The 17,415-nt window shown below is 36.4% G+C and overlaps 1 long non-coding RNA gene across 1 annotated transcript in view; it reads right to left on the bottom strand.

Annotated features, from left to right (window-relative positions):
* The window catches only part of LOC135099884 (uncharacterized), a 103,671-nt gene extending 100,081 nt beyond the window's left edge, over positions 1 to 3,590 (bottom strand). The window contains exon 1 of the long non-coding RNA XR_010268414.1: positions 2,562 to 3,590. This is a non-coding gene — a long non-coding RNA (uncharacterized LOC135099884). The remainder of the gene's footprint in view (positions 1 to 2,561) is intronic.
* Between the last annotated feature and the right edge of the window lie 13,825 nt (positions 3,591 to 17,415).

Raw genomic sequence — 17,415 nt, 5'->3', positions numbered from 1 at the left:
CAAACAAAATGAAGTGAGATGTGTCTCCGATCGACATACAGAGAGCATCGCTGAAAGATGCAGCAGTCTAATAAATGTCAGAGTTCCGTTCAACGAGTTAGCGTTGCACAGAGAATCTACAACACTTTGATTTGCACTCAGACATTAAAGTTGAGACTGTGTGCCACTAACATACCCTCATATTATTGACGCATGACTACCAGCACATGGTTATTACATTCAGCACCAGTCACTAACTGACTCGTATCGCCAACAGCCGCACCAGGAACTCAACGTATAGTGTGCTTGTCTGGTGACACACTACCTATTTTCATGAAGGAACTACAAATCCATGTACAAATGTGACAGTAATAGTATCCATTGCCTGGGCCTTACTTTGCAAACACACAATAAGGATAGATGTCTTGTCCCTTCAGTACACCGCCTTCAGGACAAGTTACAATTCGTTTCCAAGTGGGACCAATTCTGTTTTCTAATAATTATGGTTTGAAACATCTGAGACCTATTCTCTCTCTCTCTCTCTCTCTCTCTCTCTCTCTCTCTCTCTCTCTCTCTCTCTCTCTCTCTCTCTCTCTCTTTAAGGTTTGAAAGAAACAAGGTTTTATATTCCATATCACACAAACCCTTATTATCATCTAACAGTATATACGATTAAACCAGTGGGTTTTTTTTTTTTTCGAAGGTGAAGAGATGCTCTTATGGAAAGGCACATGAACAGCTAACACATTTGCAATATAACGCATACAACCTGCACACGACTCCCAGAATGGAAACACCGCCCACAGCTGAGTGGCCTGAGTGTTAGGAAGATGCCACGCTGCAACATTTCTTTAGTTAGACAAAAGTCAGACATTCTTACCAAACCTTACCCTATCATGTCAAATTAACGATCACATTTCTTTCAAACGCTATCCTCACGACGTCTGTCAAAGAAAAGTATTTTAATGTTAATATAAATTCGATATAGTCTATAGGGGCTTCAGTAAGAGAGTGAGAATCTCATGATCTATACCATGATGGAGGAGAGGAGAGAAGATAGTGCCACTGCAAAAGAAAGAATGGTTGTTTGGCAACCTATATCGAGTAAGTCTTCTTTCCTGCTGTTCTTGCTTGGTACAGCCTCTCCAACCGAAGCCCAGTCAAACTGGACAACGGAAAAATAAACTCAGAAAATGTCAAACAAATGTTTCAGTCAAGCAAGCATTATTTATAATCGAGCAACAAGGATTAGTTGAGTGCATTTTTCCAGTAAGGATTATACCTTTAGTAGTTTGCATAAATGGGAAAAAAAAAATTCCCCAAAAAGTTTGAAGCTTAAACGTAAGTACTGCCAAAGTAGAGGCTGCAATCACATCCTGTGACAAAGGGTTCCACTTCTGAACTACAAGACGAGAGAAAAACCTTCTACGTACTTCTGACTGTACTGGGCTTACATTTAAAACCTACGCTCTCTTAAACAAATTACTTTTGACATAGTAAGTTGGTTTAATAGATGAAAGACCATAGAAAATTCGATATCAGTAAATTAGGTCGTCTCATCATTCTGTCTTTGACATAATGTAGATTAAGTCGTCCAGTCTGCATATGGAAGGTTCCCCAGGCCATTTAGTTAGCCCTCCTATGTTGGATCGATTAGTTTCCAACCAAAAAAAAAAAAAAAATCCAAAATAGGAGAAGCAAAATCAAGGATAACTAGTGCATCAGAGATAAAACAGGGTGAACATAAAGTTGGGGGACCGGCAGGCAGTAAGTAGGCTGCTACTCCATCGGTGAGACCGACACCGATGGAGTAGCAGCCTACTTACTGCCTGCCTGCCGGTCCCCCAACTTTATGTTCACGGTCATGGAACTTCAATTCAGAGTGAACAGTTATCCGTAGATCAGTGTGAGATGAACAAGAATTTATGGGAATACTGTCGAGAAATCAGGATTTTTTTTTTTCTTCTTTTTTAAGGTACTCATCAAAAGACTCATCATAAGACTCGTCAAACTCAAAAAACATTGCTTGCGGTTCATATGGGTCCTAATCAACCAAAGCAAAGATTCGAATCAGCTGAGAAAACGGTCCGAATCAACCAAGGCAAGGGTCAGAATTAGGCAAGATAGGAATCGGCCATAGTCCGAGTAAGACTGCACTCCTCCATACTACAGAAGTTAGAACCAAACCCAGCGTGTATGTAGACACATATATATCACACAATGGCAGAAAACTCTTGAATGTATAGTCACCGCCACAATGGCACCACACAACACCCCGCTCGCTCCCATTCACCATTAACCACTCTCCTTACACACAATCCTGAGGACAGCCATCCGTTCTCTCTCTCTCTCTCTCTCTCTCTCTCTCTCTCTCTCTCTCTCTCTCTCTCTCGTATCCACAATCAATAAATGACCCTACAACAAAAGAGAAGCTAGTCCCCAGGTCCCATACGGTTTATCACATGGCTATAAACCCCAAGTGAACCCTGCAACACCTAAGGAAAACGTAACACTTACCTGTATTGTGTCTATATTTAACTACAACAGCAGTTATAAATTCCATGATACAGTATTTTACCCACCTCGAAGAGGAATAACATTGCACAGCAGCAAGGTCACAGTCCAAAGAACTTCTCTCACCAGTGGCACAGGCGGCCAAGGGGCTATGATAGCAATGGCGTCCTGCTGTTGTCGTTCTCCTACTACCACTGCGCCCTCTATAAACCTAACCTTACCCGCGCGATTTGAATAACTTGAGGAGGAAAAACCCTTGTGGAGCTCGTTACATTTACATATTAAGGTTTGATGCCACAATGCCCACATGTAAAAGCTATGCTTGACAGACACCCTTTACTGCCTACACAGCCAAGACACTCCACTGTCCTCGCCACCGCTCCCACCGCACTGTTCTTGTCCACTCACTAGCATCACTCCACTTCCACGGACCAACATTAACAGGCCTGGATGATTTCCAAGACCCCGGCTTGGCATTCAAGACACCCAAGCACATTGGCAGGATCCTCCTCCAGAGGACATGACAACTCACCTGAATCCTGACTAGCTAACTTATCTGCTGCCAGCACCTTCGTGGCAACACAGCCTGAACGGCCCCATCAAGTCTCCAGTAAGAAAAGAGGTTTGATGATATACAGGTGTGTAGATAACACACAGAAGAGATTTGTGTTCAGTAGGAGCTAAATCCTGAGATTTTTTTTTTTTTTTTTTTTTTTTTTTTTTTTTTTTTTTTTTGCAGAGGGAAGATCAAGTTCTCAGGCTTCATTTTGAACATGGACTGTTACCAGCCATCCTCTGAAGACCATAAAGGATTATACATTGTCAGAGCAGCCATAAGTAATGGACAACTGGTTATGGTACGACCTGGTCAACTTTTTTTTTTTTAAGCAACTATATGCAAAGCTTTGAGATATGGTAGTTCCCAACGTAAGACCAGCAGGTCAGTCACTTCCTCCCTCTCTTCAAGAGATTTTTTTTCTTTCTTTTTTTTTTTTTTTTGAAGGGGGTGTTGAATCTATTTTTATTATATTGACGGTCGTAAGACGGGATTCCTGTAATTTACAAAACTTAATCAAGAATTAAATCATTTTGCCAAAAACTGTGCGTTTACACCTTCCTCTGCAACTATATATATATATATATATATATATATATATATATATATATATATATATATATATATATATATATATATATATATATATATATATATATATATATATATATATATATATATATATATATATATATATATTCTGAACCTTATATGTGGGAGCAGTACTCTATACGTACATACTCGTAGATGGATAAGGCCCTTGTATAGAGTAAGCAACTAAAAAGGAATAGCATTTTTGGGGGCGACACAACACAACTGAAGGGTATTTAATTTCCTGCTTATCTAAAGTTTTTGAATCTATCCTCAACAGGAAGATTCTTAAACATCTATCACTTCACAACCTTCTATCTGATCGCCAGTATGGGTTCTGTCAAGGCCGCTCTACTGGTGATCTTCTGGCTTTCCTTACTGAGTCTTGGTCATCCTCTTTTAGAGACTTTGGTGAAACTTTTGCTGTTGCCTTGGACATATCAAAAGCCTTTGATAGAGTCTGGCACAAAGCTTTGATTTCCAAACTACCCTCCTACGGTTTCTATCCTTCTCTCTGTAACTTCATCTCAAGTTTCCTTTCTGACCGTTCTATTGTTGCTGTGGTAGACGGTCACTGTTCTTCTCCTAAATCTATTAACAGTGGTGTTCCTCAGGGTTCTGTCCTGTCACCCACTCTCTTCTTATTATTCATTAATGATCTTCTAAACCAAACTTCTTGTCCTATCCACTCCTATGCTGATGATACCACCCTGCACTTTTCCACGTCTTTTCATAGACGTCCAAGCCTTCAGGAGGTAAACATATCACGCAGGGAAGCCACAGAACGCCTGATTTCTGATCTTTCTAAAATTTCTGATTGGGGCAGAGCAAACTTGGTATTGTTCAATGCCTCAAAAACTCAATTCCTCCATCTATCAACTCTACACAATCTTCCAGACAACTATCCCCTCTTCTTCAATGACACTCAACTGTCCCCCTCTTCTACACTGAACATCCTCGGTCTGTCCTTTACTTATAATCTGAACTGGAAACTTCACATCTCATCTCTAGCTAAAACAGCTTCTATGAAGTTAGGTGTTCTGAGACGTCTCCGCCAGTTTTTCTCACCCCCACAGCTGCTAACTCTGTACAAGGGCCTTATCCGTCCATGTATGGAGTATGCTTCACATGTCTGGGGGGTTCCACTCATACTGCTCTTCTAGACAGGGTGGAATCAAAAGCTTTTCGTCTCATCAACTCCTCTCCTCTAACTGACTGTCTTCAGCCCCTCTCTCACCGCCGCAATGTTGCATATCTAGCTATCTTCTACCGCTATTTTCATGCCAACTGCTCTTCTGATCTTGCTAACTGCATGCCTCCCTTCCTTCCGCGGCCTCGCTGCACAAGACTTTCTTCTTTCTCTCACCCCTATTCTGTCCACCTCTCTAATGCAAGAGTTAACCAGTATTCTCAATCATTCATCCCTTTCTCTGGTAAACTCTGGAACTCCCTGCCTTCTTCTGTATTTCCACCTTCCTATGACTTGAATTCCTTCAAGAGGGAGGTTTCAAGACACTTATCCACCAATTTTTGACCACTGCTTTGACCCTTTTATGGGACTGGCATTTCAGTGGGCATTTTTTTTATTAGATTTTTGTTGCCCTTGGCCAGTATCCTTCCTACATAAAAAAAAATTAAAAAAAAAAACTTCAGGGAAACCGTTTTAGCAAGAGATATGAGACTTCCAGATGAAATTTTTAGCGGACAGTTCAAATATGTCAGTGTAGAAGATGAGGATAGTTACGTGTCACTGAGGAAGACTAGATAGATATCTGAAGGGTTGTGCCGAATGGATTGCTGAAGGAATTAAATTTTTGAGGAACTGAACAACATAAAGGTTGCCCTTTGCGGTAGTTGTCGCCAGTGTGTAACAAGTAGATTCAAATAAGATTCGACCATAAGGCCAAAGGTTTCCTCATTGCTGTACCATGCCTTGGCATCAGTAACTCCACGTTATGAGCTTTAAACCAGGGTTGTCATTAAAAACTCATCCGAAAAAAAAATAATAAATAAATAAATAAATAAAAACCCAGCCTAAGTGGGGTTTTTTTTTTTTTTTTTTTGCATATGAAAATTTAGTTTTATATCATATTGATATAAAAAATAAGTAAGGTTATATATGTACAGACAGCTCCCTACCTGAAGCAGCTTTTCCTTGCTAAATTTCTGATAAAAGCAACACCTGCCATCTTTTTTTCATGGCAGCTGTCATTGGCTAAACCTGCCTTTGACGTGAATTTTGGGGCTGATTTCTTCCTCTCCCCCTCCACATCCCCATTCCCGTTCTTCTCCCCATCCACCATGCTTCTCATACCTCCTTCATACATACATACATACATACAGTGTGTTACCGCCAAGTGAGTGAAAGTTGTTGTGCAAGCGAGTTTGTTGATGAGAAAGGAAAAGATCTGGAGGTCAGGGCGAGGACCAAGACGAGGCCTAAGTCAGCGAATTCCTTGTACGGTCGGTGTTGAGGTATTGTTGATGTAAGGAGATGGAAGGTTGCTTGTTATGACATGAGGCTAAGATGAGGCCGGCCTTATCGCCGTCCCTAATGGATAACGATGGACAGGGTATGAACCCAGGCAGTAACTGAGGACGATAGGGACACTTTGCTGAGGACACTCGTGCAGGGAGGACGTGTGTTGCTGCAGAGACAGAAGTAGATAGACCTACCTAGAGCACCTATCAGAAAGGGCGTGCGCGTTACTTAATGATTACCCCAAGACTCAAACACGTAAGTTTAACAACTTCCTGTGTAAGAATACATTATCCTATAAGTAACGTGCAGAATCATACCTGTATTACACAAAATATTCATGTAGAATATTGTCTATGATCATTAATATGTCTTCAGGTTTTGACCGGATTCAATAAATGATTCGTGTCATTGTGTGGATCTGAAACAACCCTCGCCGCCTTCTGGCGGTAATACACAGAGAGAGAGAGAGAGAGAGAGAGGGTGGGATATGAGAAATGTAGAAACGAGGATGGAGTGGGGATGGGGAGGTGGAAATGGAGTGGAGTTGACAAAGGTGGTGTGGCATAATTGACACATCACGACTTCTGGCCTATGATATTTCCCTATTAAAATCCCTTAATTTGACACATGGCTTTAGCTAAAAATAGGGTAGGAAGGTTGCTTCATCAAGTCTATAAAAAAAATAAAAAATAAAAAATAAATTCCTGGCTCCTACACTTCCTGTACAGTACAACTTAACACAGGTTTTGTCCAACCCGACCACCCTGTATCAACATGACCTAAACACGTGTCTGTTCTTCAGATAACATTCTAAAGTTTAGTTTCACCCTCGATTACTTTTAATTGTTTACTTAAACTAATTTACATATAAATATGAGGAATAAACCAAAAAAAAATAAATAACCCCAAAAAAGTAAACCCCTAAAACTTTTTTTTTTAAGCCGGGTTTTTCCCAACCCTGCTATAAACACACCTGTCTCTTCTACTTGCCTTGCTCTTGACGGAGTCAGCTACACCCTACCCTTTTTTTTTTAGGTGTGTAAAAGAAAGAAAAAAAAATAGGCATTCAGTGGCCTCTCCACGTGAGCTGTTCAATTCCTGCTGAGTTGAGCATCTGTCACGTGACCTAGAGAAATGCAAGGTAGAGTCATCAACATAGAATGGATAGGACCAAGAAGTTTGACTGAGAACATTTATGCATTATCAAAATAGGATGAATGGAGCCCTCTAGAACATCACTGTTATTAGGTTTGAGAGGAACGGTAACTGTCTACTAGTGCAGTGACAAAATGGCTTGAATCCGAGATGAAAGTGCAGATCAATTAATACAGGCCGTATGAAGGAAGCCTAGAAATTTAAGATTTATCCAGAATCTATCGAACACTTTTGACATATTTAAGGCAGTAACAAAGGTTTTACTGAAATCCCCAAAAGAAAATTATCAATCTTTAGTAAAGAAAGCTAGATCAGAAAGAAAGGTGTGAGCTGGTCAGTGCTTCAGGGATCTTCTTGTTGAGGACAGACTCAAAAGCTTTAGAAAAGTATGAAATCAAACCCTTAGGTTGTTAATTTGAAGGATTGCAGTACTTATCCTTCTTAGTGACAAGTTGAATGAAGGTAAACTTCCAACAAGAAGGAAAGGTAAATGTTGATGAACGGAGATGGAAAAGTTTGACCAGACAAGGAGCGAGAAAAGTACTTACAGAAAAGAACAGGAGGGACTCCATCAGGACCAAGGTCAGAGATGAAGGAGGAACAAGTCTTGACTCAGAGTATGGAGTTACCAGCAAAGGTTAAGAGCATACTGTAACTTCAGAAATATAGAGATGGCAGTGGAGCCATCATTATGAAATTAAAGTTGTAAAAGATGAAAAATTGTTGGATATATTTTATAGCTGAATACCAGAAGTCAAGTTTTATTATTATTATTATTATTATTATTATTATTATTATTATTATTATTATTATTATCATTACTGATAAAAGTTTTTGTTAAGTTGGAGAACAGTTCTGACAAGATCTTATCAGAAATACAAAGAGCTCGAGTTTTAGGAGATGGAGGGCAAATAATGTATCATCTGTAAGCCACCATGAGACCAGGCCTAGTCTAACCTATGACTGGGGAGGCATGATCAGTGATTGTTGGGAATCAGTCAGAAGTGGCTGGAGTAATCCCATAACAGCAAAACCATGGTGATTTTTTTGTTAAATATTGATATATACCTACACTGTGCATTGCATGCCATACATGTAAAAAAAATAACAAATCGTTTTCCTTCTTTTAACTTTTAACTATAATTTACTGCCACACATGAAGAAAGTGTGTGTGTATGTATGTGTGTGTGTGTCGTTGCTGCTGAAGAGAGAGAAAAAACGATCATGTTGGAGATTGACTTTTTTTTTCCTAGCAGTATATCATTAATGTGTTCAATTTCCTTAGAAGTAACACAATATAAAAATAAATAATAAATGTGTTAATAAATAGAGGTTTATTTATATTCATTAGTTTGATATTCTCCACATGTCAATTATGTGTTGTTATTGCCTGAGGTGGCGCAGTTGGTTCAAATGGCAGTGTCATTGTGACATTTGTGCTACTTCACAACTACTCATGACAGACCTTATGTTCTTGAGATCTCCATTGCATTCCCATCCTCACTCATCCTCACACATATAACTATCATTTTCTGTAATTTACCATTTTATCATCACTTAACAGTGTCATAATTATGACCTGACATTTAACACATATGACTCATTTACTCCACCACTCTGGGCACATTGCTTCATCACATCCCAAAAGTTTTACCTTAAAACTTTGCGAGCAATTGACTGCCTCTTGTGGTCTGACCTGAAAAGAAACTTAATACTTTCTACTCATGATGAATACACTTTATATACATGAAATGTCTTTATTTAAGTGATCCATATACTCTACAAAATATGAAGGGTATAATGGTGGTTCAAAACACTCAACATCAACAAACATGACTCCAATATCATAGCACAGAGGTACCTTGATGGGTCTGAACATGGGCGGCGACGTGGGCAAGAGCACTGCAGTAAACCCATAAAAATAAATCATAACAAAAGACAATGGTGAAAATAAAAAATATATAATAATAATAATAATAATAATAATAATAATAATAATAATAATAATAATAATGACAATAACATTAAATTTATTATTATTATTACTATTATTATTATTATTATTACTACTATAATTATTATTACAATATTATCATTATCATCATCACTATTATAAGTAGCACATGCGTTGGTTGTGGGTCTGGATGCACTGTTGTGTGAGTGACTATGTACAAGGCGAAATGGGATGTAGTGCCTTCTGAATACCATAATGGTGATTAATATAAAAATAATGAGTCAAGATGCATGAGTGGAAACTAAAATCTTGTGCACCTGATGGACTGTAATGAATGTCTGATGAGTGATGTGTTGTCTATTGAGGACTATGTACAGTTCTGTGAGCTAAATGATGCCACAAGACATTTCAACACATAATATGAGGATGTCATGTACAGTGGTGGATGGTGTGAGGACTGCCTGCTGACCCTTGAGGTGGCGGTGTGGCTGGCATAGTGAGAACGCAAGAGGATAGATCCTGCAGTGTGACAGGTATGAAATTATGGAGGTAGTTTACATTAAGACAGAAGAAAATCACTGAATACATAACAGACAGTGTTTGAAATGACTAGATGCAAATGACAAGCCTGCAGACACACTAGTCAACAAATTATAGGTATAAGAAAAGTTAAGAATAATATTTCATAAAGCTTATATAATGAACACCACTTATTTACTTCTGAAGTGAGAATGACATCTCATTAATAAGCCAAGAATGCATAACTAATGTAATTTTGATGCTGTATATAAGTAACATTTTTAAGCACATACAAGTTCTGGAAGTGAGCATTCAACAATATAAACTTACTTTGTACCCCAGATAAAAACGGAACAATTACTGGGGAAAATGGCTTACTATCTTTAATGTATTTACAAAGAATCAAATCCAGCAATAAAGCAGAAAATATAACATCACAAGAAAATATCACCATTTACACAAAAAACTGAAATGGTACGGATTGGTCAGTGAGGTGGTATGTTTTGAAGCTGCAGTTCTTTGGGAAATACTCCAAAAGTCTGCTGAATTACAATTATAAATTCTAAGTAGACTTTTCAAAGTAGAAAATATAATCTGCCTATGTAATTATATAAACTACTTAAGAAAGCTGCAGCCTATGCTTATTAAAAATAATTTAGTTTCATCCATAAATGAGGCACCGTCGTATCAAAAGTTGTTTCATATGAATATCAGAGGTGCACAGAAAGGAGAGGGAATATACACACACAGTCAGATAAGTTAATTCCACATAATGGAGTGGTTTGCACTATGAGGACTTCCAAAGTTTTGATAAGAATTTTGCACGCCACATTAAGCATGTTCTGCAGCCATTACACATACATACTTATCAAGATCCACTGCTATGTCAAAAAGGTGAGTTAAAAATCGTGCTTCCACCGGTCATTGTCAACAACAGTCAAAATTCAACAAAGATTAAAACAAATGCAAAGAAGCAATCTCTGGCCAAACACAGTACTATTTAGAAAATAAACCCCTACAGGATACAGAGGATACAACACACAATAATGTTTCTCTTCACATCCCTACATGAATCCTGAGTTGAGAGCAAATGGAGCACCTTTCACAATAAAATGTAACATTCATTCACCACGGCATTCAATAGTGATCACTTATAGACAAAAGGACATGTGTATAAAAGATAACATGAAAAAAAAAATTATAATTAAAAAAAAAATTCTTCCAAATATGAGAAAGTTCTATGATACAAGTATTGAACCACTTATCCAGAATGTGTGTGGATCAAAAGTGATCTGAATTTTAGGATTCTTGTTAATATACCAAGGCTTGATATATACTAAAAATAAAAAATAAATTTTGAAAATACAGAAAACATATATACTTCATTTACACAAGTCAATGTATTTCTAAGAGCTCTTCTGATATTCAAACCCTTTGACACCAAGCACAAAATGTTTCTTTTGAATATATATATATATATATATAATATATATATATATATATATATATATATATATATATATATATATATATATATATATATATATATATATATATATATATATATATATATATATATATATATATAAAATGAATGAAAATAACAATAAATTGAGGGCAAATAATCATATATGCTGAGAGGGCAAGAATGCACTGTTGATAATGTGTCATGCTTACACCCATAAATAATGAATAAAAAACCCACCGAGCTGCTAAATCCATTTGATTTAAAATTAGCTAGTTTCTATTTCTGGAAACTGAATAAGTGGTCTTACACCTGTATGCGAGAGATAATTAGACCATCTCTGCCCATGCAGGCAGGAAGAATTCTTAGTTAGGACAACAACAATGACTGAAGATGTTCAACTAAAAGATCAATCAAGAAATATGGATTTATTTTGAGATTTTTAAAAATTCATATTGCCTGTAATTGAAGAATAAGTTAAAATATATTTTTCTTTGTTGAAATTTCTCATATTTTACTTTAGAGAATTTCCTATCCTTCCTCATTCATTTGCCCAACTGATCTATGCATATGTTCTGTCAAAGGTACTTTGACAAACACATTTGGTCATAATCATATTCCCAATCAAGTTTATGAGCATAAGATATGCATCAAACTTCATATATAGAATACACTTCAGGATCACCCTATCTTTCAAAACATTAAGATATCTATGGTACTGTAGTCGCTCTTTTGTCTCATAACGATTAGGCCACTCTTCTTGTGTAAAATATGCCATATACACTGTCACTTCCGTCTGATACAAAATCATTATAATAATATGGTTGGTCATTTTTTACCAGAATTTAAATGTTTTATAATATTAACTTTCTTAATGACAATATTCCATTGGTCACATTCATAAGAGTTCATATATATCACATGAGTATGTATTACCCATAAGAGAAGTTAACAAAAAAACAGTGCTGATGACTACATTAAAATCACACCTCACTGTTGCACATGTAAAATCATGGATGAAGCTATATAAAATATGTCAATAGCAAAATTCTTGTCATCATATAAAATATTTGATAACTGTCTGTAAATCATATAGCTGCTGCTCATTTTACCATAACAATTACTAGTCTACATTTCTTGTTTGTCTCCAAGGTCAGATATTGTATCAAGAACACTGCATAAATGCAGGAAATAAAACATTAAGAGCAACTTGATAAACCACATTCTTATGTGCACCATGTAATGCCCATCCATGAGTACCTAAAAAGTCAGTGTGAGTGGTGCAGTATAATATGAAGTTACAGTATGCTTCCATAATATGAAATAGCATTACTATGAATAATAGGCACATGCAATATTTGTGTTTAATAATTCCTTTAACAAAAGCAAGTAGTCATCAAATAGTTCATATTTCAGATGTTAATTGACTGCATCTTCATACCACAACTGAAGCAACACTGCAGTGGAAGGACTAAAGAATTTTTGATATGAGAAAATGTAATAACATTCATATTCACACTATCTGGATAATGAGTGTATGTAATTCACGCGCGTGCACACACACACACACACACACACACACACACACACACACACACACACACAGTGAGCTTGTCTCAACCAGCTATCACAAAAGGGTGTATGTCAAATAAGATACATTTAAGAATACATACAGCATGCCTAGATAGTAAAGCATTTCATCACAGGAAAGAACAGTTTCACAGAAGGAATGAAATCTTCATTTAACAAAATTCTGCCTGAAATGTCCATGAACACAATGTCATTTGAAACACTCTTGTCTGATTGTCAGTCAAAATCTAAGCATTTTCTTGAAAGTTTTTACTCATTAGTTATGATTACCTAATGCATGACTTGTAGTCCAAATGAATTTCAATGTTTTGTCATATTAAACTATAATATCATTATGTATAATAGTTCCTTACACACAAATATTACATAACAATACCAAATAAACAGTTAAGTAGAGCAGAAATCAATATTTGTGGATTTCAAACATAGGAATTGATGAAATGGATTTTTTTTTTTTTGTGAAAAAAAAAAACAAATAAATACAATTATAATATAGTAATAATAATAATAATAATAAGAAGAAGAAGAAGAAGAAGAAGAAGAAGAAGAAGAAGAAGAAGAAGAAGAATTGATGATACTATTTCCATGGTGCAATCTGTTGTACATAACGTTTACAAAATGTAAAGACAAATGAAATATTAACAACCCAATACCAAGTTGTTTCTAATCATAATCATTAATCAATAATATTGATATTTTCTTTAGTGGACAAACAACATATCAATTATATGTCATAAGGAAGTCAGGATGCAAAAGCTGGACAGAGGGAAAAAATATGCAATACTGTTTTGAGAACATTTACACAAACATTAACTTTTGAATTGCTTATAGCAGTCTTCAGGCCTTGGAAATAATGTTATTCAGCACACAATAATGAATGAAGTTCCACAACAAATAACAGCTTATAATGAGGTCAGGTGTTTAATACAGGCCAGCAAAGCACACCCATCAGTAAGAACCACAAGAACACAGTCTAAGGCTGCCATTACTCAAAAAAGCAATTTTTTTTTCTTTTTTCTTTTTTAGCAAACTCAAAAAGTCCTTTGATTAACTATAAATTCCTGAAGGACAATATGCAACAAGTACAAGTTGGTCCCATGGTAACTGCTATTATTACTTGCCTCATTACATCTAAGTATCACCAAGAGTACCAAACTTAAAAAATTAATCAAACTTCCATGGGTCAATTCATGAATATTCTATTTGAATGATTAATTAATTGGTCAGTTACATTAATGCAAGAAATAAGGTTACACAAGTCCTTAAGTTTTCCTTCTCTTAAAATACAAACCTTTAGTTAACCAAAGTGTGAATTTTTAATCAACTTCTGATTGCTAGCATATGATGCATTACAACAGATTCCTGATGATCTTTACATTCCTTCCCTATATTTTTCATAAATTAATTATAGTCTTTACATTCTGATGACAATTAGCATTTTATACAACAAATAAATTATGTTCCCAATTTTAAGTAAATGCTTCAATATAATTACAAGAGCTGGCAGCTTTGATACAATATTCATTACATTATAATTAGGAAGCAATCTGTAAAGTGCATACTGTAGGAAAGATATCCATTATGAGGAAAAAAACTGCACACATAAAAGCTAAAAATATTTGCTCTGTCCTTTATATCTTTATATCTTGTGATGTCACAGATGTTAAAGCATTTTCAGACGCACCAAGCTGCCATTAGATTAGACAAACAATGAAAAATAAGTTTTATCCATGAATGTTATCCACTTTTGGCAGACTCCTCTTTTCAATTTTTTCTGGCATCATAAACATTCCTGACAAATAACAGCTAGTATAAATCCAAGGATGTGATTATATTAGGTAGATGAAAAGAAGCAGACTGGATGATTTCATGCAGTGTTAAATATTTCAGAGCCAAACTTAATCTTTTTACTATTTTTTCCCACACCCAAACTTGTGATTATACACAGAGAGGGAGAAAAATTGAAGGCACATAATCCAGTAAACAAATAACCAATGTGCCTGACTTGCATACTGTGAATTATGGACACACGTTTATAGCCAAAAACTCAACACCCTGGTGAAAGTGCTAAGGTATGGGACAAAATCAGTTATTTTTATTCTTGTAGCTAATACACAAGGCAAAGTTTTGCATCTGCATGGCACCCCTGACAATCCCAGATGGAGCTAAACCAAAGGGTCAGTTACTCATGGGCATCCACCAAAGCTGCTTCTGTGTTATCCTTCCTGCACAAAGCCTTTTTGAATTTGTTTGTTGTGCATGTCATCAGAACTGGTTTGCTAACCTACTCTTACATAAAGTTCACTAGACACCTCAGATTCTTATCCTTCACTTGTTGTCACATGTAAGACAGATTCCATTAAATGCTCTACCACACTCACTCTTCATTTTCTAGGGATGGCCAGAGGTCTTCCTAAGCACACGTGCTGAAGTATTATTTTTTATTCTGATGATGTACACTGCTACACTGACAACCCTGCTAAACCAACTCAATTCTTTCCTTAGTTTCATGGCCTACCTCCTACAGAGTAATTATCTGAGCTATGTATGTTTGGTCTCCACTACTAAAGACCACACTAAACGAAGTTACATAAATTCAAGTTGAAGAACCAACATTAATGGATGTCCTTGAACAATTAACATGATGAAAAGCTCCAGAAAGAATGATCAAGGCTGCTATGACAACATGCAGACTTTAAAACTTTCACATCTCACATTACAATTACAATACAACGAACCAAAATATCTTGGTGATTTCACCAGAGTACCAAATCCTTTTGCCTCTGTAATGTGAAAACACACTTTGTAGAAAGCTATGCAGATTAATCAAATCACCGATTTTTGTTTTTTTGTTCACATAACAAAGCAAATTTAATTATTTTCACACTATACTCTGATTGTCTTGATCAACTTGTGTCCATTTACTTAATGATGACCCTTAAAGTATGACTTACTTTTCTAGGGAATAAGCCAGCAAATTTTGACAAGTCATTATGCCATACCTTTCAAGGGAAACGTGAAAAAAAAAAATATATATATACAATGGTTGACCAAGATGCATTTACTACTACATATTAAATTAATTAAAAGTAGTGACTATGGATCTTTCTATATCTGACATGTTTGAAGAAATTATCTAAACTGATGGCCATTGGTGTATCCACTTATTTCCATTTTTGCATTATTTCTACATGCTTTTTTTTCTTTCCCATCTCTCTCCTGTTTCTCTGACACTCCAGCACAATATTTTGTAGGAGATTGTCCTCTTGCAATTGTTCACAGAAAAGAAGCAAGAGGGACACAGCCTAGGAACAAATAAACACACCAGTTGTGCTCTACCCCTTTTAAGTATGTATAGACAAACCCTGCTTTATGATTATCCAATTTAGAATATTTTGCTCTTGCAATGGTCCTTCTTTTAATACCCCTTATTCTGTTCATGATCGTTGTGGTTCTTTCTTACAATCAGCTGGGTGAGCAATTGCATCATTACCTAAGCTGGCCAGTCTTTCCCCATGCTCTCACTAAGTTATCATCATACAATACCCAGGATTTTAATTTATTGCATCTTTTATTTCTACTATACTATCTCCACCATGTCTGCTAAACATCCTGGAATTTTTAATGTTGGTGATTAATGCCTTAATTTAGAAAGTGACTTAATTTAGAATCTCAACCATGAGACAGGTGAGAGCTAACTCCTCAGCTTGTGCATATTGTCTATATATCTACAGTTAGTAAGAACAGTGCAAAAGTGAAGGGGGCAGGAGAAACCAGCACTACTCCATGGCTAAGATGCTGGCTCTGCAACAAGAGCTAGTACAAGATGGAAAATCTAAACAATGGAGAGATCATATTTCATGCTGCACACCCCTACCCACTTCTAGTGATGACTTTATCTATCTGGGAGGACCTGCTGAAGAAGAGATATGTGGTGAAGCATGCCCTCAAGTTTTACCAGATTAATGAAACCAACAAACAACTGACCAAGCAAAACCACCATCTCCAGCTTTTTCAAACACACCTCTAACACTGCTAGTCAGTCTACTATTTCTTCCACTACTGGCCCATTTACTCATACCACCACCTCTCCTGCCAGCCTAGCAAGCCCTGACAACCCACTTCCTATCTAAGATGGGGATGAGTAAAGAACTTTGGTCCATAATTTCTCTTAGACTCAGAGAGGACCTTTGCCAACAATATCCCTCAGAGAAGATTATAGGAGATGGCACAACAATAACAAGGTTAATTTTGTCATGTGATTGTTTGATATAGGTACCATAAATTTTCAAGGAAAATAACCTAATCATAAACCAGAGTTTGCCTGTGTAATGTTTTATGATAATCACTGCCACTGCATCATTGTCAAGGACTTTTCAGTACTTAGATCTGATAGCACATTTTAAACTCACCTTAGAGTTTAGATTTTGATTTGCTTTTATAAAAACAAATCCATCTCTATACAATGATAGACAAGAACACACTGCAGTGGGCAGGACAACACTTATGCAAAATATCCCCCTACTCCAGGATTACAAGGGAAGGTTTACTTCTACAAATAGGTTTCTTTGGACAAAGAATGCTTTCTTCAACATGACCAGAACAATTCC

Source organism: Scylla paramamosain, chromosome 4 (assembly GCF_035594125.1).
Source record: "Scylla paramamosain isolate STU-SP2022 chromosome 4, ASM3559412v1, whole genome shotgun sequence".
Lineage (NCBI taxonomy): Eukaryota > Metazoa > Arthropoda > Malacostraca > Decapoda > Portunidae > Scylla > Scylla paramamosain.
This window is presented reverse-complemented; position numbering and strand designations above follow the sequence as displayed.